This window comes from Cydia pomonella, chromosome 1 (genome assembly GCF_033807575.1).
Source record: "Cydia pomonella isolate Wapato2018A chromosome 1, ilCydPomo1, whole genome shotgun sequence".
Classification (NCBI taxonomy): Eukaryota; Metazoa; Arthropoda; class Insecta; order Lepidoptera; family Tortricidae; genus Cydia; species Cydia pomonella.
In genome coordinates this window covers 13,499,637-13,526,184 of record NC_084703.1, presented here as the reverse complement: position 1 = coordinate 13,526,184, position 26,548 = coordinate 13,499,637, and the positions used below count along the sequence as shown (strand labels likewise).

The window sequence follows — 26,548 nt, the reverse complement described above, 5'->3', positions numbered from 1 at the left end:
AGATTGTCGACGTCAAACGCGCATCCACGTCGTTAATGTTTGGGACCATTTGGTTAGTTCTCTTTGTAGCTGTTCCGTAGCTACATTTTTATTTTTATTTTTTTATAATACGGCGGTGGCAAACAAGCATCCGACTCGCCCAATGGTAAGCGGTCACCGTAGTCATGGATGCCCGCAACCTGAGAGGTATTACATGCGCGTTGCCGACTCTAACACCCTGCACCCTGGTTGAGCTCTGGCAACCTTACTCATCAGCATCAACAGTTGAACACAACACTATGAATTCGGGTCTAGTGTTATTTGGCTGCGGTTTCTTCGGTTCCGGTTTTCTTCCCCTGTTGGCCTCCGCTCCAGATCTGGAATGACATCCTCTATGCTGTGCCCTACCCTCTCTTGAGCTATATGCTGTTTTAACGCCGAAAAAATTTTTTATTTGCTTACAGATAGACCGAATCTAATAGGGAATGCATTATCGATTTCGCGAGGTCTCGAAACTGCGAAACTATCGAGATTCAACGTTGTTAGGAAATCTCTATTTTTGTAATCTTGGTATAGATCTCGATTTATATTTTCGAGATCTGAAACATGTATGTGAATTACTTACTTTGTTTTGAGTAATACATATGTTTGAACTTAGATTCATGTTATTGTTATTCAGGCAGTGCTACTGTATGGGACCGGCTTTAACTGACGATAAGAGCGCTGTGGCGCGCTCTGTGCGGAAGAATCGGACAAATTTAGCGAACCCAGAATTATTTAATATTATACGATAATTATGATATTTGATCGCTTACCCTATTTTTTGGAAGTACGAGTAGCTGTTTTATTTTGCAAATATAACAAGCAGCAAGTATCCTAAGCATGGAGTATTTTCTGATTTCGTAGGGATTTTGAACAAAAAATATTTCATTGATAAATTATTACTTAGTCAAATCTCGTTCCCCTCGCCCTCTCGCGCATAAGAAGAGGTCTGTGCCCAGCAGTGGGACGTATATAGGCTGAATTATTCTGCAAGTTGAAATAAATCTCGATTAATCGATCGACGGTACGGATCTCGAAACACACAATCTCAATTCAGATTTATCACGCGAGATCTCGAATCGACAATCTTGTTTCGAGATTTCATTCCCTAGGCCCGATGGAGCGACAGCGGAGGCCTATAAATAAGGTTATTAGCCTTCGCGTTTATAAGCAAACTTACTAGACGTTTGTTCCAATTCTGAAATGAAAATAAATATAAAATAAGATAGGTACTTATACAAAAAGTTAGTTGGGCTAGTGACGACTGCATGGCAAGCGTTACAAGTTATGCTAACGCACGCCCGCGCTGGGCACGGGGACGGGACATCCTTCCGGCGGTTTTGGACCCCAACAACCGCGCAACACGTGCTCCGACTTTAAATAACCCTGGCGACGACACTGATGTTAAACGTCGACGATACGTTTGAGAGCACTATATTTAATTCACAAAGCTAAAGCCGTCGTGCAATAAAATCGGGTAAATTATTTAGTGGTAATATTTGATAATTTACAGTTTGAGTAGAGTCGTCTGGTTTAACGTATGTATTTTATGTTAAACGCGAGCAGCTCTCAATTGAAACTGAGCCCGTATCTGTTACAAGGACGTTATAGCTGCGAGTACCTACTCTAATTAAACGATGGTCATATATGCGGCACATCACAACTGCCTCTTATGCTGACATAAGGACATATCATAATGCAAAATGTCGACTTTACACTTAATATTACGCACGCTACTTCCCACTTTGGTTATATTGCTTCTACACGCATATGTTTAAAAAAAAAGGTCTAACCAAATTTAAAATCACTAGAAAAAAGAAAAGTATTCCTATAAATTATATATTACTCATGATAAATTAATGACTTAATTGTAGAAATTATTGTAGGTACATTGATGATTTCATAATCTTCATATTACCGTTTAATAACAATAGGAGTTTTGCAAAAAGTGGTATAAACCCACGTTTACAGAAAAAACCGGGCAAGTGCGAGTCGGACTCGCGCACGAAGGGTTCCGTACCATTATTTATAAAAAAGGCAAAAAAAATATGTTTGTTGTATGGTAGCCCCCTTTAAATATTTATTTTATTCTGTTTTTAGTATTTGTTGTTATAGCGGCAACAGAAATACATCATCTGTGAAAATTTGAACCATCTAGCTATCACGGTTCATGAGATACAGCCTGGTGACAGACGGACGGACGGACGGACGGACGGACAGCGAAGTCTCAGTAATAGGGTCCCGTTTGACCCTTTGGGTACGGAACCCTAAAAAGATCTTAGAAATGACGTTTATTAGATCTCTGGTGCTAACTGACTGATCTTATTATAAAATTTTGTTTTGCCTCACTTCCCTAAAGTATATTCAAAGTTTAAATTTCGTTCGCTATTTCTTTTAGAAACGTAGTATGGGTAATAGTGATACAATGCATTGAGTGAGCCTGCCAAAACTTGCTAGGCATAATCTCGGTTATTGTTATTGGTAGGTTCAGGTAGGTAACTAAGTAGACCAAAAATTATTTGAATATTAGGTACTAATAAATACCTAAATTTTTATGACTCTTGTTTACGTTATTTGAGAAAATTGCTATTACTGCCTCCATATTAATGCCTCAGCGAAAACAGGGATTTCAAGAACGACTAAGTACCTCTATAAGATGTGTTTGACGTTGACGTTGTTGACGTTGTGTTTTGTTATGCAAACAATACAGACTTCCATAAACAAGAGTAAGTAACAATAAGACATCGATTAGTTAGATTACTTACTTATATTATAATACTAGCTTTTTCTCGCGACTTCGTCTGCGTGGAATTAGTAATTTGAGTAGCTTATTTTTACCAATTATTGTTCCCCCATACAAAATATCACCCCCGTAAATTAAAAATAAAAATAGCAATGTTATTAAAAGTTAAATTAGACATTAATACACTTAGAATCGTCCTTCTACAATGAAAAATCTTGTATGGAGGCTCCAAATTTTCAAAGTGCGGTAGCGACCCCTAATATTTATTTGAAAGTTCTGGTAAAAAAAATTACATTGCTTTTTAGTGATAGATTTAACATTAAGCGGGTGTTCCATAGAAAAATATAACTTCGACAAATAAGGACCACCCTAATATGTAGGTACCTTGTTTTCAATTACAGCGTAGATTCAAGAGAAAAGTTACGCATTGCACATTTTTACTGTTTTCTTGCAACCACTTAGAAATACTGGGTATCGTTATTTCCCCTGGGACAATGTCTGCAGAGCAGAATCTAGTGTAAAATAAGGATGTTTCAAATTCAAATCATACACAGGCGCTGCAAATCGTGCTGATGTCGCTCGTGACTTGGTTGCATATTCCCGAGAGTTCGCCGACAAAGGTACCTCAAACACATACTTAATGAACTGCATCAACCTGTCCAAAGCCTTACATTTGATATGGGTAAAAAACTTAATATGCATACGATTTTTTTTTTCTACAGAAGTTACTTTATCCGAAGAGTTACATCTAGAAGAGTTACTTTATCTAAAGAAACCTATTCGGGAATTGAAAAAGTCTATTTGCTATGAGCTTAAAGTCCCGATGCTTAATGACTTGTTTGCCGTTCGTATTCTCGGTCCATCGACTTAACGATCCGTCCAAAACATCTCGAGTCCGTGACTGTCTGAGGACATTGTCTCTCTCAACCCACGCTCAAGAATAGCTTCTTGTTTGCTTTTGGTAATAATGGACCCACATTTACTCACGTATGGGGTTCTCGACATCGTTAATGAAACAAACTTTTATAATTGTTCTATTCACTAAATAAGTGCATTGTTTTGCATGACGTGTAAGTTTTATAATGAACTAGCGTCTGCACGCAACTTCGTCTGCCTGGAATGATGTTTGAGAAAAACTGTCCTGACTTAACCCGGGCTTCAAACTATATCTATAGGCACCAAATTTTATCTAAACTTGAGGAAGTAACAGACAGACAGAGTTACTTTCGCATTTATATAAATATAGTTTCGTGTGATGAGCATGATATTTGTTCCTGAGTCATGGGTGTTTTCTATGTATTTAAGTATTTATATATTATATATATCGTTGTCTTAGTACCCTCAACACAAGCCTTATTGAGCTTACTGTGGGACTTAGTCAATTTAAGAAATGGTGTCCTATAATATTTAATTTAATTTAATAATTATAAATAGGAATAAGTAGGGTATTATTTTTCACATACACTAAGTTCTGTTACTAGGTTTTCAACTGATTAAATATAAACAAAGCTTATATAAATAAAAAGATTAGACACAGTTTGATAACTTATTTTGCAATTATCAAAACATGATATAAGAATATAAAATTCAGATCGAGAATTTATGGGAATCCTTGGAAAGCTCCAGATTGCCTGAAGATGTGAACAAGCGGTCAATTTATGAAAGTTATACTTTACAAAGATGTGTCCAATGCAATCTTGCAACTTTGTCAGTAGGTTCAATTGCTTGTTTTAATGAGGCTAGGGATTGCAAATATTCGAAACTTTCAGGTATTCGAATATTCGTTTTTTCGGACGTGATATTCGGATATACGAATAAATTTTTTAATATTATAAATAAATAATAAAATGAACTAGAAATCGGTTTATTATCGTTTTATTCAAACACTACTTACACATATTGCAAAAACTAATATTTTGCAGAAATCCACTTAATTTGACTAGATTTCAATATTTCTAGATACAAATTTTAGTATAGATGCATCGTTGCGTGAATTATTATTGCTTTAACTAACCATCGAAACATGTAAGAGAAAAAATATTTTTAGTAGGTAATTATTTTCCGATTTAAGTTTAATATTTCACTCAGATGCCTATAAAGAAGCCTTTAATTCAATTGTATTTTGAATCGTTTTATGAGCATTCCAATGCTTGTGTGAGAGTAAACGGATCGTACACTGAGTGGTTTTGCACCGAAAAGGGTGTTAGGCAAGGATGCGTAGCGTCGCCGTGGCTGTTTAATCTATTCATGGATAGTAGTTTTGTTTGTTTACGTTTAGAAACGTCTCAAAAAATTGTGGTTTTTACATTTAAATAGAACTTGTACATTGAACAAACATTATGAAATATTTTTCATACATGTTCCCCACTATGCTTCAGATGGTGCTATTAAAATTATTACGCTAATGATATTTTGCGCTACTTTGTATCCTAAGTTATCTATTCTATCCATGGGGATTGTATCCACGAAGGAACTTCACAGCTATGGAGCTGTGAGGTTCCTTCGTTGTTCGTGGAGGACGTTAGCTACTCTCCATATAATTCATTGTGTGCTATTTTTTTATTATATCATTTATTACTCGTAGCCAGGGATCGGAAACCGGTATTTTGTATGGGAACGAAAACGCTATTTTTTCGTTCTTTGTTAATTACTTCATTTCTAATTAGGCAATCTAATAATACGAAGTCGTTATCTGAAAACACAACTGAGTCCTACATTTAGAATATAAAATAAACCGAAATATATGGTTATTTGGATGTTTTTGCAAAAAACCGGTTCCGATCCCTGCTCGTAGCGTTGTTCAAAATCGCATGATGGTGAAGCCGTTAATAATAATATAAGGTAAGCACGTACATATTATAAGGTGCCCAGTATTTATTATAGATATTGAATTAAATTTTATTTTGAAGTACATCCGGGATGTCGCTATCGGCTATCACGCTGGATGCTGTGCACGATTAGTTGAATAATAAACAACCTTCCTTCTGTATCACGCAGGCTATTGGTAGTTACCTAATGTAATGTCGACATTATTTTTTTTATTTTTATTTTTAAATAAATGTATTCATATAAATATGTCTTAGGACCCGGGTGGATAGGTATTATTATTTAATTTCCAGGTTAAATAAATATTTTTAAACAACGCTTATGATGATCAATTAAACACCTTATTGATTTGATAATTTCGATTCGGTTTTTATTTTCGTTTTTTTTTTCTATTTTTAATACCTGTAATAAGTATAACTTGTAAGTTATAATATAACCATGTAAAATACAAGCTCTAAATCTATCCATTAAGGAAAGAAACCACTCTCACGATTGAACGAAGAACCCTGTGGCATACTAGATGCTGCAAAAAGGACCTAGATTAACCTCGTAAGCCCCAAGCACAAATTATGCTATTATGTCTAAATGCCCAATGTTCATTCTAATGTACAATATCTCTACATGTACTGGCGGCCAAGAACTATTTTTAATTTTTTTTTGCGAAGAACTTATCCAGGATTTTTTATATTTTTTTCTAGATGTTCTATGGTCCTGACAGATAGAATGCAACCGATTTGAAGCCCATCGGTGCTGTTCATTTTAATGAACATTGGGTCTTAATGCCTTATTAAAGTTGAAATAAAAAGCAGTATTATAAATTCGTTTTTATTAAAGACAGCAATAAATCACATATTCTCAGTCTAACAAACATTTAAACGTTTAAAAAATTTTTTTTTACTTCTATAGTTAAATTCTTTAGCTAAAATGAAAACCGATATAAATTAATTACATAGTACTAACGGCCACTGTGCATTGCGATGCATATGTTTTTCAACCAGACATAAAAAATATATAACTATCATATTTCATTAAAATAACAACTGATAAATATTTATGTATCATAATGTTCAAAGAGTATTTTTTAACAAAAAAACATAAGATTCAACTAATAAAACCAGATTTAACTTACCACACATCCGCTTTGGTGGCATGCTTGAAACAAAATGGCCGATGTGTATGGATTCTTTTGACACTTTAAATGTCATCAAGTGTCAAACGTCACTCCTGGCATCTGTCATTCAGAGCGTTTAATCAAAATGGCCGATGGCGGTAAAACTTACATGGAATGTTTTGAAAAAGTTAGTGTACATCGCAATGTACATTGGGCGTTTACTTGTGGGTATAGCCCCATTTGACTGGGTCTGAGTTATAAGTGTTACTTTGTACATTGTGATGTACACTGGGCCTTACGAGGTTAAATAACTTTGGGGCTTTGTTAACAAAAAACGCCGATCAGTGTCAATAACAATAAATATATTAGATACGAATTTACTACCATGACAATAGTTTATGTAACATTATTTTACTGCCTTTATTTAAAAATAGTACATATTTAACAGGGCATTAGCACTATTTCTGTGATCATATTGTTCGGTAGGTAGAGTTTAAAACATTAAAAAAAAATCGGCCAAGTGCGAGTCGGACTCGCCCACCGAGGGTTCCGTACTTTTTAATATTTCTTGTTATAGCGGCAACAGAAATACATCATCTGTGAAAATTTCAACTGTCTAGCTATCACGGTTCATGAGATACAGCCTGGTGACGGACGGACGGACAGCGGTGTCTTAGTATTAGGGTCCCGTTTTACCCTTTGGGTACGGAACCCTAAAAAGCAATGAGTAGATAAGTTAGTTGTACTTACTTGCAAATTTTACAAAAATGGAAAACGTGTACAAAACTTACCATATTGCTTTACATAAGGAGTTACGTACTTTATGCCAACATGTTTATAGAAAAATATGTCTGTTGTAGTAAATTGTCAGTGCGCCATACCTACGGCCATACATGGCCTGCGGTTTCCTGCTTGCAACATTTAGCTGCCATGGATGGAAATGGCTCGTACGTCTTTAAGCCAGCACCATTCCTTTATGTGCTTTGCGAGCTGCATTACAAAACAATACATTTTATTTACTTTATCTACTTATCCACGAACTATAGGTACCTACATAAGCACATGCTATGGAAAGCTAACAGAGAAAGCTAAAAGCGAAACTTGTTTTACAAAAGAAGGCATAAATAATTCAGATCCTTGGAAAGGCGTAAATAATGATTAATTTAATTTAACTCTAGCGATATTGTAAACATTCTATTTTTTATTTCAGATATTGGAGAGAATGCAGTTCCAATTACCTTCTTGAAGTAGCGGGTGAGTAAAAGAAGAGTGATATAGAGTTATTGAATAGCACTCTTGTAATAATTTTTTTAATTCTTTTTCTCCACACTTGGTCATAAATGGTGATGTTCCACGCAGGTTTAGCGGGAGTAAGTGGAAAAAAAATCCCTAGAGAAATAATTTTTAGGGTTCCGTAGCCAAATGGCAAAAAACGGAACCCTTATAGATTCGTCATGTCCGTCTGTCTGTCCGATTCTGTCACAGCCACTTTTTTCCGAAACTATAAGAGCTGTACTGTTCAAACTTAGTAAGTGGATGTATTCTATGAACCGCATTAAGATTTTCACACAAAAGCAGAAAAAAAACAATAAATTTTGGGGGTTCCCCATACTTAGAACTGAAACTCAAAAAATATTTTTTCATCAAACCCATATGTGTTATCTATGGATAGGTCTTCAAAAATGATATTAAGGTTTCTAATATAATTTTTTTCTAACTGAATAGTTTGCGCGAGAGAACCTTCCAAAGTGAAAAAAAGTGTGTCCCCCCCCCCTGTAACTTCTAAAATAACAGAATGAAAAATCTAAAAAAAATATATGATATACATTTCCATGTAAACTTCCACCGAAAATTGGTTTGAACGAGATCTAGTAAGTAGTTTTTTTTAATACGTCATGAAATTAAAAAAAAATTTTTTTTTTTCATCATACCCATACGTGTGGGGTATCTATGGATAGGTCTTCAAAAATGATATTTAGGTTCCTAATATAATTTTTTTCTAATCTGAATAGTTTGCGCGAGAGAACCTTCCAAAGTGAAAAAAAGTGTGTCCCCCCCCCCCCTGTAACTTCTAAAATAACAGAATGAAAAATCTAAAAAAAATATATGATATACATTTCCATGTAAACTTCCACCGAAAATTGGTTTGAACGAGATCTAGTAAGTAGTTTTTTTTTAATACGTCATGAAATTAAAAAAAAAATTTTTTTCATCATACCCATACGTGTGGGGTATCTATGGATAGGTCTTCAAAAATGATATTTAGGTTCCTAATATAATTTTTTTCTAAACTGAATAGTTTGCGCGAGAGAACCTTCCAAAGTGAAAAAAAGTGTGTCCCCCCCCTGTAACTTCTAAAATAACAGAATGAAAAATCTAAAAAAAATATATGATATACATTACCATGCAAACTTCCACTGAAAATTGGTTTGAACGAGATCTAGTGAGTAGTTTTTTTTAATACGTCATAAAATTTAAAAAAAAATTTTTATCAAACATATACGTGTGGGGTATCTATGGATAGGTCTTCAAAAATGATATTTAGGTTTCTAATATAATTTTTTTCTAAACTGAATAGTTTGCGCGAGAGACACTTCCAAAGTGGTAAAATGTGTGTCCAAAGTGGTAAAATGTTGAACAAGATCTAGTAAGATTTTTTTTTAATACGTCTAAAATTGTACGGAACCCTTCATGCGCGAGTCCGACTCGCACTTGGCCGCTTTTTTATTTTAAATGATGTTATGATTTTCACCAAACAAAAATCATCTCCATCCAAATTTTCAAAGTGCGGTAGCGACCCCTAAAGTTTATTAAAAATTCTGAAAAATAATTAAATTGTTTTTTTATTAGTGGATATTAAATTAACCGGGTGTCCCGCAGACAAATATATCGTCGACGCAATACCTACATGCTGTTAGGCATTTTCCCTAAATTACAAAACCGAGTTGTGTGGTTGGCTCATTTTCGAACGCACCGAGGAGCACTACTCACGAAGCTCACGGGCCGAGGGACGCAGCAGGCTTCAAAGGGCGGCCACCCGCGCAATTACTCTTTGAATGACGAATCTCTCCCGGGAATCGGCAACGTTTACGGTTGTTAGCCCTGTTTTCATGAGGGGCGCCAGATTTAAGCCGACTGGCTAGCTCCCAGAACTGTATAGTGTGCATGGCCGTGGTATCAGTATTACCTACTGGGATGTATATTTTGGGATATAATACCTATATCAAGGCTTAGTCATTAGCATACGACTTGTTGGATATTAAAATGTTCTTCCACCGGCTTATTTTTATTAGTCCCAAGGATTTTTTTATACCACGTCGGTAGCAATCATACGGCCCGCCTGATGGTAAGCAGTTACCATAGCCTAGGGACGCCTGCAACTCCAGAGGTGTTACATGCGCGTTGCCGACCCTTTAAAAACCTGTACACTCCGTTTTTGAAGAACCCGTACTGTAGACCCTTAGGAAAACTTCGATTTAGGTACCATCTTTTTTTTAAACCATAGACTTCATTATACAGTCAAGGATGTCCTACCTACCAAACGTTTAATTTCTAACCCACATAAGGTTCAATATCACAAACTGCAATATTCAGCAAATTGCCACCGCACGACGTTGCTTTGGCATGTCATGGGCATGTAGTGGTTGGAAGGAATAGCCGCACTTGTGAATTTCGCGTGCCGAAGTAACTTGGGACGCCAATACATACTTGGCCAAAACTGGAGTCCGGATTCGTTTGTCATGTCTTACTAGCTAATACGATACGAACTAGGCTGAAAAAAAAACTATTAATTTTTTTTACTTTTAGGTATATATTTTATTCTGAACATGATACTTAGATTAAATTATAAGTTTCTACCCTTAAACTAGATGAACCTACGAAAGTGATAATTAAATAAAACCGCAATTTCCTTTATATTATAAAACAACAACAGACAAAAACATATCATATTTGATCTTAATTTTATATGGAAGAACAACCCCTCGCGCCTATATTTTTTAAATAGTAATGAAAGTAATGGCTTGCCAAACTATAAGTCTTAAATTAAAAGAAAAAAAAACTATGACAGGGATTAATAAGTGCTTCACGAGCTCTTTCGTTCTGATTGTTCAATCTTTGGGCCATTACGCCCCAAAGATTCTCTATATTCAAATCAGAACTTTTTGCAAGCCAAGGAATAGCATTTATATACTTGGTTATGCCTGAAGCAATTGCATACAGTTCTTGCGATGTGAATAGGTAGTTGCGTTGTTGCAGAAATTTGCGGCATAAACGGCTTGTTGTATCTTTTGATTGTGTTAGCTTAGAAGTTTGATTTTTTCACAGCTCCAAGGGACAGTAGACCTAAGTATTTGATATAAATTCCAGCTTGATACCTCCACGCATTCCTGAGAAAAAGAGTCTTGACAGACAGACAGACAGACGGACAACAAAGTGATCCTATACGAGCTCCGTTTTTTCCTTTCGAGGTACGGAACCCTAAAAATGGCCTCCTTTCGCACGGTAAGTATATCACACTCGTCCGGTAATTTCCTATTTCTCGGAATTTGTGTATATTATTGATATTGCGTTGTGTTCTATACAGAAATAACGGTTTGCTTAATACCTTTATGTGGTCCCCAATTTTAGAGGCGCGATTCACACCGTGTGTCGCGCCGTGCTGTGTGTATAACTGTGCACTCCGACGCGGCGCTCCTCAGGCGTCGTTTGCATCTTACTGCATTTGTAAAATAACGGTACCCCGCCCTTTACGGAATAGAATTGATTTAGTATCGTTTAAATGCGGATTGCAACCCCACACATGAACGACGGAGAAGACTGATAGGAATGTTACGCGCATCGATCGTTTATTAATTAGGATTCGCTGTTAATTATTGATTTACGCTGGTAGTCTCTCTATGCAAATAACGCCGCCTCGCGGTCCGTGCCCGAAATTTCTTAATAAAGAATGCGCCTGATCGAGTAATATACTTAAATAGTTATGCAAACAGAAGGGAGAAACTGTTTCAGTGAGAGCTTTGCCATCCGGTCTAAATATAAGCGGGCGGAGACAGCTGGCAGGGTGGCGGGCGTCGACCCCAGCAACCCAGACCTTGCAGCCGACCAGCGCCGGCCACTGCACTGCTTAGGCTTCCTGAAGGACCACAGCCCCTAGCGAAATGAAAAACCCCATCCGACAAGCAAATCTAGTCGTCACAACACTCACAACACAAGTGGCATTTTCTCAACACAAATGCATAGGCATACGGAGAGTAGGCCTAGCACATGCTTGGCGCGACAGTATCTCGCGGCGAGATAGACTACCCGTCTTTTTCTAACTATGTTAATTAAAGAGGGACAGGTAGTCTGTCTCGCCGCGAGATACTGTCGCGCCCATCATGTGCTAGCCCGGCAGGACACGGCAATTTAAGACAATGTGCGAAGACAACCGTCAACGGAACAACTGACTGTCGGCTACAGTATAAATTATAGTGTAAATGAATAAGTGTCGGTATGCATTACTTTGGCAACTTCTGTCGATGTCTGCGTCGCGAGCTCGCGAGCCCGCTCGTTAACGCTCGATTACGCTCACATGACATTACAAAATCTGTTTGCAGGTCAATAGCACCGTTAGTTGAAGGTCTGGGCCGCTGCTCACCCACTTCCCATTCTCTTCTCCGACACCCACCCTCTCGCCGGATACTATTTCTGACACCCACGTTCATCCACTTACCTTCCAGCTTTTAATTAATGGCTAAGGAGGCGCCTAGCTCGGTAGTGTCGAAACAATTATAAATGAAACTAATTTTACCTACATTTATATCAGTAAGTATTAAAAAAGATTGCATTTTAAAGTCATATATGTTACATAACAGCGTTTAAAATTATTGGTAACAACGCAGTAGAGTGAGTTGTTAATTTAGTTCTCGCGTTACAAGACACGCATCGCATGCTCAAATAAAAAGGGCAAACCATTATTTAAATAAATTTGACCCGACTAAGCGAGACCCACACCGAGATAACGTTGATTAAAGTCGAGTATGTAACAGCTTTTACGTGCATGGAGAGTGGTCCAGGGTGGTACTGCATGCGTGTTGCAAAATAAATGTTGTTTGTTCGATCCATTAAAGCCTTTTACGCGTACCACATTACATTTATTTTTTCGGATAAAATGTCAGACTGTTGTATCGTATTAGCAAACAAATAGACTGTCCTTAAATTTTTCGCAATATCTATTAGTGGAAAAGGGAATTTGTGATTTTTCGAGTTGCAACGCCAGGTGGTGCAGTGCCGTTCGCCAGCGCCGATCAATATCCCTCCGCCTCCCGCCGCCCTGCGGCGCGCCCCCGCCCCAGCGAGCGTGTACCGCCGCCGCCAGCGCCCGCCTCTACAAACTCTAGTCCCAACAATCTTTATTATACTTTACCTATCAAACAAGCAATACATATCAACCCAATATTAAATTATTTAATTCAATTTACCTAAAAATGAGTCTGATTTAGTTTATAGTTAAATGAGACAACCTGCCTAAGTACGTTTTAATTCTAAAAGTAAAAAAAAAGTTTCCATATTTTGAGCTTATTCATATATTTACATACAGTTAGATATTCTTATATTACTGTACTTGTCAATGTAAACCTGCCGAGGTTACTAGTACCTACGCTAACCTTCAATATTTCATCCATTATACAATCAATTTCAACATGCTCTGAAAATATTAACGAGTTCAAATGAAATGCCGTTCGTTTCCTGTCCGATCCAACGTAATAATCCTGCTAATTCAAATCACCTTTTCACATTACGCCATCTTCGTTTTATTTTGTTACGTTTATCTAATCGATTTCCCGGGCGTCCATTTCACCAAGACAGGCCATTCGAGCGCGATATTAAAAAATTGATTATTTAAATCGAAGTAATAAAACGGAGCATTGTCGGATTCTTGTCTGTTTCCTTATGGGAGAAATTTTCTTAACCTAAAATGACAAATATTTTACTTGGATTTACTTACGAAGTGTAAATTCAGTTAAAGGACATAATTTAACTACCTTAATGATTCCAGCACAAATTTCTCAGATTACATAAGCATAGAGGTGAATATAACTTATTAAATAGTCATCAAAATTACGTACAGCGAACTGGAAAAGTGCATACCGGAACGCCGAAAGTGCTTGTATAAAATGTTGCCACTGCTGGCAAAAGGTCCCACTTTGTCGCTTGCCATAAGAACGAGTTTTGCTTGTATCTTCATACGAATAACCTGACAAAGCGTCCTTATGGCAAGCGACGAAGTGGGACGTTTTACCGACCGCGGTCACAAATATTTAACTAGATAACCTTATTAAGAGGGAAGAATAGCTTTTCGAATCTAACGAAATAACGGAAAATTTTCTATGAAATTCCATTTCGGGAGAAAACGGTTTCCATTAACTAAATCTTAAAAAATCACTTTTGATTTTGATGTCAATCGCTTCAGCATAATATATTCTAGGTTTATATAGGTTACGCTTTTTTGAAATTTTTACATATTGGTATTATTTTTTTTTCGTTTTGCTAATTTTGAAAAAAAAGGAAAACCTATAAAATAGTTATTCCTTGTGTCAATAACACACTAAAAAATCATGGAGAATGGAAAATATTAAGAAGTGGAAAAACGTTTTCTCTTTTTGTATAAACGATCATGTGGTATGCTTCTCTCTTAAGTAGTTGTTGTGTAGTCAAATATAGTTTCTACTACACAGTTATCTGCTGGTTGTGTAATCCAATGACGCCTAAGGGCTCATTTACACGGTGCGAGAACTCACATGCGAGTTTCATATATTACATTGCGGTATTTGATCGTCGGTCGAATTGGTGGTAACCTATTTAGGCAATGTAACTAAAATCGCATTCGCGTTCGCGTTCTAAATCAGCCCTAAAACAGTCTTATAAGTATAAAACAGACAATCATGCAGTTGAAGTTTCTGAAGGATATGCAATCTTGTAAGTTGTAAATGACGCCTTGGTCACTTTTCTTCCATATAATAACTGTATAAATTTATAAAACACACGATGCTCATTATGTCAATATATTCAGAGCAAACATGGACTGTCTGGAACTGGAACGCCAAGGAATGGCTGCTCTTACTTAATCAGCGGGACGAAGACGAACATAACATAACAGATAAGCGTCCGCGCACCGATAACACGCACGCGAGCGGCAGCGATGCCGACTACCATGACGTCGTGGATTATAGTCGTTACATTTTTGTAGCTGGCCCTCAACGGCTTATCCATTGTCTATTGTTAACTAAAACAGCGCGTGCCACTACCTGCAAAAAAAAGGGTCGTATAATTCTAATAGGCACCTGAGCGCGGGCTAGTCTACTCGTAATGCTCAAAAAACCAGTGAAGGTGTACTCTCCGATAACGCGCCTTTGTTACGCATATCGAGGACACATTTTAGGCTGGTTCGGTAGCGTTCGACTCGCCGGCACTCAGTAACCGTATAGGCACCACACAAGAACTTGCAAATTATTTTTACATTTGTTCATTTTGAATCTTATTTCAATTACCATAGGAGTTATAATTGAATAACCGGCTAAAGTGACCGGGCCCTTTTTTTTCAGGTAGTGGCACGCGCTGTTTTAGTTAACAATGGACAATGGATAAGCCGTTGAGGGCCAGCTACAAATCTAACAACTATACCTTCGTATTTACGGATAACGGGCCATGCGGTTAGTGGCTGCTCACCATAGACCACGCGAACAACCGAAACCTAGTAGCAGATTTAAAATAATAAAAAAACAACTACCATTATTAGACTCTGTTAGGAATGTTAGGTACATAAAAACAAAAATAAAATTATTGCAAAAAGCCTTGAGGCAAAAATACAAAATACGTGAAAATGGTGGTAAATGGTTACTATAGTGTCACTACTGCGCCTACCGCGGAGATTGGCATTATGCAATAGCACATTACATATTCAAATTCAAAGTCCAGCCCGCGTAGCCAATTGTTAACGAAACGCGACTATCACTGTTGCTCCAATATGGAAGAGTCATAGATTTAAAAAGCAAAAGGTGTATTATGTCTGTGGGAAGAGTGATAACTACGATATGCTACGGAGCGTTAACGATTGACACGTAGGCTACGCGGGCCGTTGTACGTACACATAATATAATTATAATACCTAATCACACACGCGTCCTTTCGTTGGTTATTACTGATTTTCTTTATTTTTAAGTTATACTCTTGTGTGAGGCCTTGAGTCAGTTCTATTAGCATGCAAAATGGATTTTAAACAAGTGATAATGATAATTAAAATTAATTTTGAATACCGTTGTCATTCTCGTTTTAATTAGATGCCAAGTCACAAGCATTCTTCCTTCCTTCTAGACTTGATTTCCTACTACCAATTTAATCTTAAGATAATTTTAACTAGCCACACAAAAAAGTCTGATGATTCGTTTTTATTAGGGTTCCTTATCGCCTAGAACGTTCAGTTCAGTTTTAATTCAGTGAATACTTTTGGAAATAATCGGTTTGAAAGTCAAAAATATTGTGTAGGTGTGTGACCCTCCCCCTCTAACTTTTTAACCGGGCGTGCAAAAAAATTCAACAAATTTCAGAAAATAAAGCTTAATAAAAAGTTTCCACGAAAATTATGTTTAATATAGGTTTGGCCGTTAATCAGTTTTTTCCAATAATAAAACTTACCAGCCTATTATAATGACGTGAGTGCCTCGATACTACGCCGCCCTTTTAATTGTATGGCGTTATATATTGTATGAAGGTGGGGAAAACCTCTACTGCGAGGCGGCCAATACGACCTTGGCCGGTGTTAGATACCTAATTAAAGTAGAATGATTCGTGTAACTAAAAACAATACCGAAAAGAGTAGAAACTTTTGATGTGCAATAAAAGAATTACAGAAAAGTAAGTTATCGTGCAATCGGTGAGGATTCTTAGATAAACGCTAATAAACGACTTCCTGGTCTTGAGTAAACCGTACTCAGCACGCTACGCAGAGACGGTGCGGTTGTAGATTATTAGCTAAAATCTAGTATTAAATTAAATGAATGCAGGGGAATAAGTAATATACATGAATATATCTAGATAGGTTGCGATTTCTTATGAATAATCGTTTAAAAGTATGATTTTAATTTTCAGATAGCAAGGAAAGTTTCAGGGAGCTAACCGGTAAATTTAAATGATGCTATTTAATCGAAATTTCAGCAAAATCTCTCGTAAAAGGAGGAAGCTAGTTTTCTATTACAGGTAAAGAATATTAATTTGATACATATTGTCCTATTTGAAAAATAGGGTTTTATCATTATGTATTACAAGTACCATTGCTACTGCCATACAAATTATTTGGCAAAGGAAGACTATAGTCATCCCTTGGAGCACGGGAATAAGAAGCTTCACTCAGCGCTAACAGCTATAACCGACTCGTTACGCTCGCACTCGCTCTTACGAAGAATTCATTTTAATTAATAGCCCACTCTCCCCTAAGTTATGAAATTCCTGGTTATTCAGCCGTTTAACGACGTACGTGAGAGCATTCGGTATACACGTAAGTGAAGCTATAAGTGATTTTCTGTGTATTCATTGTTTTATCTGTAATACAAACCATGGCAATTTATCACATTAAAGTTAACAACCAACAAGTACACAACACATCATGTCGAATGTAACATATTCTTGGATTTAATAATTATATTTTGCTAACTTTGTGTGAGTTGTAATATTATAATCCTAATTATTTTTATTCTTGTCCTACTACCTACCTATCAGAGGTATAATAAAATCTAGTTCTGAATTACGCGGACCGTGCAGTGTGAGAGGGCAGATTTTGTTGAAAAATGATATTTATTGTTATTAAACACACCAAAAATGTTTATTAAGACACAGTAAGTTCATGTTCTTCCCTCACACTCACTGAACTGAGCGCAAGCGTGAGCCGATGAAAGTGCGTGCCTGGAAGCGCGGATATCATGTTTTTTTTAACTTGAAGTTTTTATACGTTTAAATAAAAAAAAACAGTCGATTTTTAGAAGTAATTTTCATATTTTTAGCTTTTGTGCATAATTTGTTACAAATTTTTAAAGTGCATTTTAGACCTATGTTCGTGATTTTTTCTATCGTGAGAAAAAGTAACGCCTGATTCGATTAACTATTTTAAAAAAGCACTACACCTTTAATAAAAAAAACCCCTACGTAATAGTAAAATACAATTTTGTAAAACTAATTGCACTTATATAAATTTTCTATTCTTAAATTGGGATAAAACAATGATATTATTGAAAAATTGATGTACTTAGTGCCGCAAATATTGTAGATTCAATTGAATTTATAAACGTATGCCCAGTACGTTTCGCATATGTCAACCAGCGCACTTAGCATTATAGTATTTTTCAAACAGCATGGTTACGGTGACACGTCATCTCTATACAATTTATTGTCTCACTGTACCCATGCTGTTTGAAAAATAATATAATCTTCACATATACGATTATAGTTTTATAGTATTTATATTAGCCTGCTGGATTTGTGCCACTGGTGAGGTTTCTTACGCCTCCTGTTTGTCCGTCCATCCAGGTCGTCTCACCCTTTTTAAGTTCATTAAAGAGTCACCCATTAAGAAATAGTCAGTGGACGAAGACCGACTGGGACACCATGGATTATCTTGTCAAAAAAGTGCAGGTCGTCTTTTGCCACCATCAATGTACCTGCTCTTCTTGAGCCGACTGGCATTATCATAATCATAATAATTTATTAGCACATAAAAAGGGTTTACATAAAAAAGGTGTTACAAAAGTTACATGTCCTAGCCTTTTTTGTCAGCATGCAAATGGGTCCTTATAATACATAAAATGTGTGCTACATAAGACTACCTTAAATGAAACTACATTAACTTAAATTAAACTAAAATAGAATAAACTATAAGTTAATTTTTCAGTGTACAGTTCCAGCAATTGATAATTAAATAATTAAGTATGTAATGTCATGGTATAAAGTATTTATAATATACATTTTACGAATATGAATTTTATATATTACTATCCGCAATAAATTCATTAATAGGGTAAAACTTTTTTAGACAGATGACATGACAGTAACAGACTTTGATGTTTAGTGTGGGTTGCTACCTGCGTAGACACACGGGCACCGTCCCACCTCCAACGGACTACTGTAAAAGTGGGTGAAGCGGCGGAAAGCTATATTTATTACGTTTCAAAATTTATAAGAGCCTTGGTAAAGAGTACATTTTGCACGCACCTGTCTACGCGATAAAGTTCCGTCCGGTAAATTCTTCTTGATTGCTTTTTAGTTTTCTAGTAGCTTCGCCGTCTGGCCATGACGTGTCACGGCGATGCCATTTACGAGTACTGACACTTCACCTTCCCTAATGTATTGATGCTTCCGACAAAAATCTATTAATGCCAACGCTTCATTGCAGATCCCTCTTTAACATTAAATGAAGCTTTGCTTAGTAGCGGTCAATGTATCACGAAATAAGAAAATTGTAAAGAACTTAGGAGGCAGAGTAAGTTGTTAGTTAGTAATGAGTTGCTTGTGATGGCTCTGATTACGTGCTGAGGTGACGTGAAGAGCTGGCTGTCAGTGTCCGACAAATGAAATCCGCTCTATATTTGGGCAGAGTACCGGTACCACATTCAAATAAAATCAATGTGTTATTTAAAGACGGATAGCCAATTTGGCACGCGAGATACTGTCGCGGCGTACTCGTACTAAAGCTTACGAGTACAGGGGGCTGATTTTTGAATTTCGAGCGCTCGAATTCGTCACTCGAAAATCTGTGAAAAACGGCGAATTGATATTTTAGAAATACGAGCAATAGAAATTGGGAATCTAGTGGTATTGACCACTCGTTCTCAATTATATTAGTAGAATGTAAATGCCTAGTAGTGGAGATAAATTAAAGGGAATTACACGAAATCGAGCACTCGAAATTCAAAAATCGCCCCCCTGATGGGATTTCAAATCATGTGAGCTAAGTAGTTTTTTGGTCTGGTCATTTAGTGAAGTTATCAAAAAATTATGGTTGGCGCACTACTATTAAGCTTTTGATGGGTACGACGGCTCGCTACTTGTTTCCATACATGCTCATAGTTTAAATTAAAAATCATAACCGGGTGTTTCCTGTAACAGGAGCAATAAATTAAACTGTAGGCTCTACTCTTCAAACTCACCAACACTTGTTCAGCAACTTTTAAAAATAACTTATGTTTCAATTTTCAGTACACATTGAAGTTAATTCTAAGACGCAATGTATTGCGAATTTTGTTACGTTTATCGTGACAAGCAACGTCGAACACACTGATGTCAGCGTACATTGAAAATAATATTAAATTAAACTTGTATGAAAAAAATAAAATATAAAAAATTTCATAATTTTTAAAAGTTGTTAGTCAAAAGTTATATCATTTTAGGAGTACTATATATGGTTTAATTATTTGCTCGTGTTACAGTAAACACCCGGTATTAATCATGTACAGAAAAATAGGCTCAGAGAAACGTTGACTGACTTGACAGTGTCTGTGGAAACGTCGATTTTTTAGATAGTCGACATTAGTAAACGGCATCGGGCACTACGAATGTCGTGTAACGATTGTACAATAAACCATAACCTTGTATAAGATTGTACAACCTTATGTGAAAGAGTTAAGAACTATATTCGGGTAAGTGGCTAATCGAGTTAATTTTAATACGTGTGGACTCGCGCACCAAAATAACCCGCGCTGCATCACGATGCACATGCATTGCCTTATATGTTTCATCCATTGCAGTTTAACGGGTTAAAACAGAACCAGCGCGTAATGTTGTACTTACTCATTATATTCACCCATATACATTTTTCTGTGATTGCGATAACTTTATTTTCGGCTTAGTTAATTTTTGTACTCCTGTCAATGTTCTTTAGGTAGGTACCTTACCCACGGAACAGACAGTCATCAAACAAATACAATTACATACCCAGAATCCTACTTATTGTAATGTATTATTTTGATTCACGTAACCTATGCAGTATTTGGAGATACTCATAGTTACCTATCGTCGGCTAAAGTCGCACACCTCTTAACTCCATTACAAGACAAGAGGGATTTGCTACTTTGGTCAATGATATCTAAAGTTGCATACCTCGTAACTACTCCGGACGAGTTACGAGGTTTGCGACTTTAGCCAACAAACAAACAAACAAGAGAAACAAACTGAGGCTATGACAGTTTTGGCAAAACATCTTTAATAGCATGAGTCATTTACCCGAGGGCAGTAAACCTCGTGAAAAGCGTTCGCTTTTCAACCTAAGACAGGCTATAGAGAGTTTAGATTGTGCTCGCCGTACGCCAGCGCCAGGCATCGCAAATCTGTGAATCGGAAATTACAGTGAAGTCTTGCATTTTCTAGCTTTTCCTGCCGCGGCGCCTCGCAGGAATTAGTCAGACACATGATGACATGACGCAATTTACATTTTTACTATATCTATCATAGCGATGACGTCATCTAGCATGTATGAGAACTTTAATTCATTCATTTAAACGTTGTCAGCCGAAGCAAACATGTTATTACGCGTTATCATTTATGTCGAGAATCGTTAAACGAATTGAGTTGAATGTGAGTCGATTGTGAGTGAATGGCCAGCCGTCCTTGTCGACTGCATTGGAGACTAGTGCGTTTGTAGTGCAGTGCAACATCGCTAATGCGGTAGTGTCGTATGTGATTGTGATCGTTTTGGTACCTATTTGAAAAGTTACTACTTCTAAAGGCTATTTCCATTATGGGGCGAGACAGCAATACATATATAAGGCCACATTGCGAATCCCAATAGGTAGGTTGCTTGCGTAATATACCATAATACCTGTATTATGTTCCTATCAGTCAAAAGCAGTGACAAGCCTTTTAGTTAAGAGTATTGATGATGGTTGAATAATTTTATCGCCTATTGTGCCACCGTGTTGTTTCTCATGGCCATATTTATATAATCCGGCTTTTATGATCGGTCTCTAAACGTTTAATTGTTTAACACTTTTATTAAATTTATTCGTGAATTTATCCTTCTTGTAGACTTGATGATAATAAAAACAAAACGAGAATCTACAAGTACATTAGAATAATATTGTCAAATAATTAGCATTACAAAGTAGCCACATAACATATTAACACATTAAGTGAATGATTTGATAATGATAATTTTCTATTGTTGTTGTTGTTCATTTACATTTATCTACAAGTGCAACGTATTTGGAATACTTAATTCATTAAATAATAGTAGGTAGGTAGTCACACTTATTCAATCTAGTATAGGTAGTACAATACATAAATAATAAAATATTATAAATAGAACATGACAAATTGACAGAGTCCCACAATAAGCTCAATAGAAGACTTGTGTTGTGAGTACTTTAGACAACGATATACTTATAATGAATGAATACATATAAATACCTATAACTCAGGAACAAATAACAAATATCCGTGCTCATTGCACAAATAAATGCCCTTCCCTTACCAGGATTTAAACCCGGGACCATCGGCTTCACAGGCAGGGCCATTAGCATTACCAGGCCAGACAGGTCATCTAGTAATAATAATATCCCTTCAAGTGGCGCCAGCAAAAACGCGAAAAGTAGTCAAGTGGCACCGCGGATTTGTGCAAAAGCAGTCAAGTGGTGGGGCCCCGATGGGTGGTCAGCCAGGATTAGGAGGATTTTTAAAAACGTCGATTTAAGCTTATCTATGTAATGAAGTATATATTAAATCATATCGTTGGAATCAACGTTGAATAAGCTATTAAATTATTGTAATGTTTATACATTGGGCCAGACCTAATCAAACTGCGGAAAAATAACGGTTTTCCAGTTTCTTTGTTAAAAATGACTATACCACCATAAAACCAATCAATGATTGATGGTACCTAATTGCTATTTAATTATCAAAGTAAGACTTTTATTTTTAACATTAAATCAATATAAATAACCTAAAATACAATTTATTGCACAAAACATCCTCTTAAAAATCAAGACTGAACTCGGACTTGGGGGTTGCTCCCGAACTCCCGAATGAATGGTCCTCTCCAACAAATTTTATAACAAGTGTTTTTGTTTTTCTTACGGTATGTTATCCTTATGTGCATTGGATAGGACCAAGTGGCGAGAAAGAGGAGAGGCTTTGCCCAGCAGTAGGACACTCTCTTCCAGGCTGAATAAAAACAAAAAGGTTATCCTCGTCTAACTCGCTACCGTATTCTGGCGGTATAAGAGTGTAACTATACTTAAAAGCGTTCAATTTTACCTCTAAATACGGCAGCACGTGTACCTAGTCTCTTAATTCTAAAAAGGGCGTAATGCATTACGATATTAGTTTAGGGCTTCGAATAAGGACTGGTCAATCATGGAATTAAAATATAAAGATACAAATCGATTTGTTCAAGTAGGATCTGTTGGATCTCTTTTGCATCGTCAACATCTAAAATATTATCTTAAGCATGCACAATTACAATATATAAAAAAATTATCACGACCGAATACAGAACCCCTTCCTTCTATGAAATTGAAGTCGGTTAATGAATTAAAATGAGTCAATAAAATACAAGGGAATGTCTAAGAATCACAAAATAAAAATACATTGGACAGACAAACCCAATAGTGACTGATCTTCACGGTTTGACTACAACATAATCATTTAATAACAATCGTATATCGCTAGTGATATCGTGATGTGACGCCGGTCGGTGGAGGTCAAGCGAACAGTTAATTGTCTTAGACCTAAATAAACATCGACCGGCACGAACGTTGAAGAAACTGAATAAAGATATATTTTAATATTCCACGGTTAGTCGAACGCATCTAACTAGCAACTAAAATATAATTTGATCACAGGATAGATAGGTACTTAAAATGAGATAATATTTATCGGGGGCTTCAAGACAGAACAATGCACAACCTGTAGGCGTGGTGGAAGCTAGCGCACTAAGAGTGCTGGTGCCCACAAAGAGTATATGCCTGCCTAATTACCTCTGGTACTGATTATATTCCCATTATAATCAGTTGACGTATGTATTACGGATAGTATCGCTACTAAAATATAGTAGGTAGGCTTTTTATATTCAATATAACCTTGTAGTAACAAGATACTTTCTCGTAAAGGTCCTATTAGGTTTTGGAACCCCACTATGAACACAGATGGGTTCGACCTGATATGACAACTGTTATGTAACTTGTGTCTTCTGTTTTCTGCTTCTGTGTACATTTATTAAATGAACTAATATTAATAATATGTTTTGTTTCAGTCTATTGTACTCAAAGATTCAAATAATGTATTTGCATTAAACACAGTTATGAGATGGTGTTATAAAATAGCACAACTCATATGTTTTTTTTTTTGCTTTTGTTACCTGTCGTGATTGTTACACCGGATGGTCGCATCGGAAGATCAGCACTGGAAGTCGCCAGCGTCACGCTGAGATGGGACCATTTCGTGGCACTCTTGTGTTTTTCTCTATTTTTTGTATAACTACCTTTTCAACACACTTGCTCAAAACGACGTTTTTATTCCACCTATTTCTGGCTCATAATCCTAGATATTAAACACGCGTGCTTTTTCAGTATATTATAACACTCGTGCTTTTTCATTATATTATCCGACTGTTAGTCGATTTCGTTCGCACCTTTGCCTTGCGCGCAATGGAATCGTGCGTAAAAAAATAACGCGCCAGCCATTTTCCGATTTATTATAAAATTGGAATAGTGTTACATGTTTTTAGTTTATAATTTCATGACGAAAATGTCATATGAAGCATTAAAAATGAAGAACACATAAAATTGACGCTGCCAGTAATACTTAATACTTACAAGAGTCGAGAACGATAGACTTTTACCATCAAAACCGGGTGAAAAATATTTGGACGCATATGAAATTTTATTCAATGGAAAATGAGCAAAAACGTCCAGTCTTTCGTGGAAAACGTGTTGGTAGCTTACTTCAATGAACTGGCGAATAAGTGCCTATACAAGCCCAGTACGGCCAGTACGCTTTGGTGCGATTATTCGATGTTAAAACTGTAAGCCACTTTGAAAATTGTACTTTTACTTTTTTGACAAAAAAAAGTTTTGTTTTTTCCTCGCAAGTTTGTTGAAATACGTCGTATGAAACGCGTGTGTTTTGACCAACTTAGCACACTTGTATCATAATGTACTATTATTTGTTTTTCCTACTCCTCTACTGTTATCTGTCATTTATGCATTCATTAACACGAATATAAGAACATACATAAAAGATTTCAAGAAAAGTCTATATTGTCTATTCCTCATAAAAGCTCTTGTGCTTTTATAAGCTATAACGTTACTGCGATTAATGGCTACCCTAACCTAACAAAACCAAAACGAATACAGTTTTAAACTAAGTGCATTGCTGCCAACTTACAAAATATTCATTTGGTTGCATAGTAAAAATAATTACTTCATAAGTCAGGAACACGCATGTGACACCCGTAATATAGCAACACCCATAGACTACGAAGACCGCTTAGCGTTGCTTGTTAGTCTCCGTAAGCTACGGTGGCCAAAATTGAGAAAAAACTGTCCAAAAAATTAATTTAGCAAGTAGCAAGTACCAGGGCCTCATGAGTTACGAGGAGGTGTCGCCGACCGGCCGGCCGCGGCCCGGGGCGGGCCGGACGCGTAACAAGGTATGCTCGCGCGTCCTGGCTATATACTTTTGCTGTAATTTGTTTACCTAAATTAAGATTTATTTTTGTTGACTCGTAGGAAAAATATTATATGCAACGTTGTATAAGTAGGTCAAAAAATTCTCGTGGCGTATTCCTTTACAATGTTCGCCTACGCCTTCGGCTCCGGCTCACATTGTAACTCACGCCACTCGTCTTTTTTGACCCTTCTTATACAACTGTTGCATAAAATACTATTATATTTATAAACTTTGTATTTATGCCTCCGAAAATATATTTTCTATATCGTTACATTTGAATAAAAGAGTGTTCAAAAATAATTCACTGAAATCAGAATGAATCTTTAAAATCTCATCCTGTCTACGTAACTAGCAATTAGTCAAAACAACAAACTGACACTTAAATATATGCAAGGACATCATATTTATTATTAATTTGAGGCATAAACGTTTCCTATACTTATGGTGATAAATAAAATTCAATATCAAAGAAATACTTTAGAACATTATAACTAATTGATACTACAATCTGATGCGTCACTTCTCAATGTTTTATTGTGACATCGCAGGCGCCATTTGTGTATTGCGTGATGGATTGTAATATACCTCTATACTGTAGGTATATTAAACGTCTACACTAAGTATAAGTACTTACGTATTTGTAGTTCAGTGTTTAAACTATCAAGTAGTAAATGTGTTATGTAATGATATTAATATTACAAGCTGTCGTGAGAGTCATTAAGTAGGTATTATTCACAATAATATTTGTATGAGATTGAGACCCTTTTTCACTAGAGTCAGAGTTAATAAGTTATGATCTTTGAAAGTTGACATATACCTACTCATAACATCGTAACATAATTGTGTAATAGTAAGATACATCTCTGAAATATTGTCTATTATTATTGGATACATTCTAGTACACTAGTTATGTATTCTGTAAGTATTAGTTTATGAGGCTACTGGTGCTTATTTCGTCGAATTTGTATTTTTCTACCGGGCACTCGCCTAATGTAATATCTACCAGTCCAATGTAATATCTACCAGTCCAATGTAATATCTACCAGTCCAATGTAATATCTACCACCAATGTATTTTTTCGGAATTTTTAAATACATTTTAGGGGCACTACCGTATTTAGAAAGTTTGGACGTCCCATATGTAGAATATTTTTTTTA

General features: G+C 36.3%; 1 protein-coding gene across 2 annotated transcripts in view; it reads left to right on the top strand.

Annotated features, from left to right (window-relative positions):
- The window catches only part of LOC133515774 (amyloid beta A4 precursor protein-binding family B member 1-interacting protein), an 86,322-nt gene that overhangs the window by 27,270 nt on the left and 32,504 nt on the right, over positions 1 to 26,548 (top strand). The window contains exon 2 of one of the 2 annotated variants that reach the window (XM_061848368.1): positions 7,912 to 7,955. The gene's annotated coding sequence lies outside the window, so the exon portion shown is untranslated. Of the gene's footprint in view, positions 1 to 7,911; positions 7,956 to 21,165; positions 21,514 to 26,548 lie in introns of those variants that run through there. The other variant, XM_061848376.1, reaches the window with a different exon arrangement.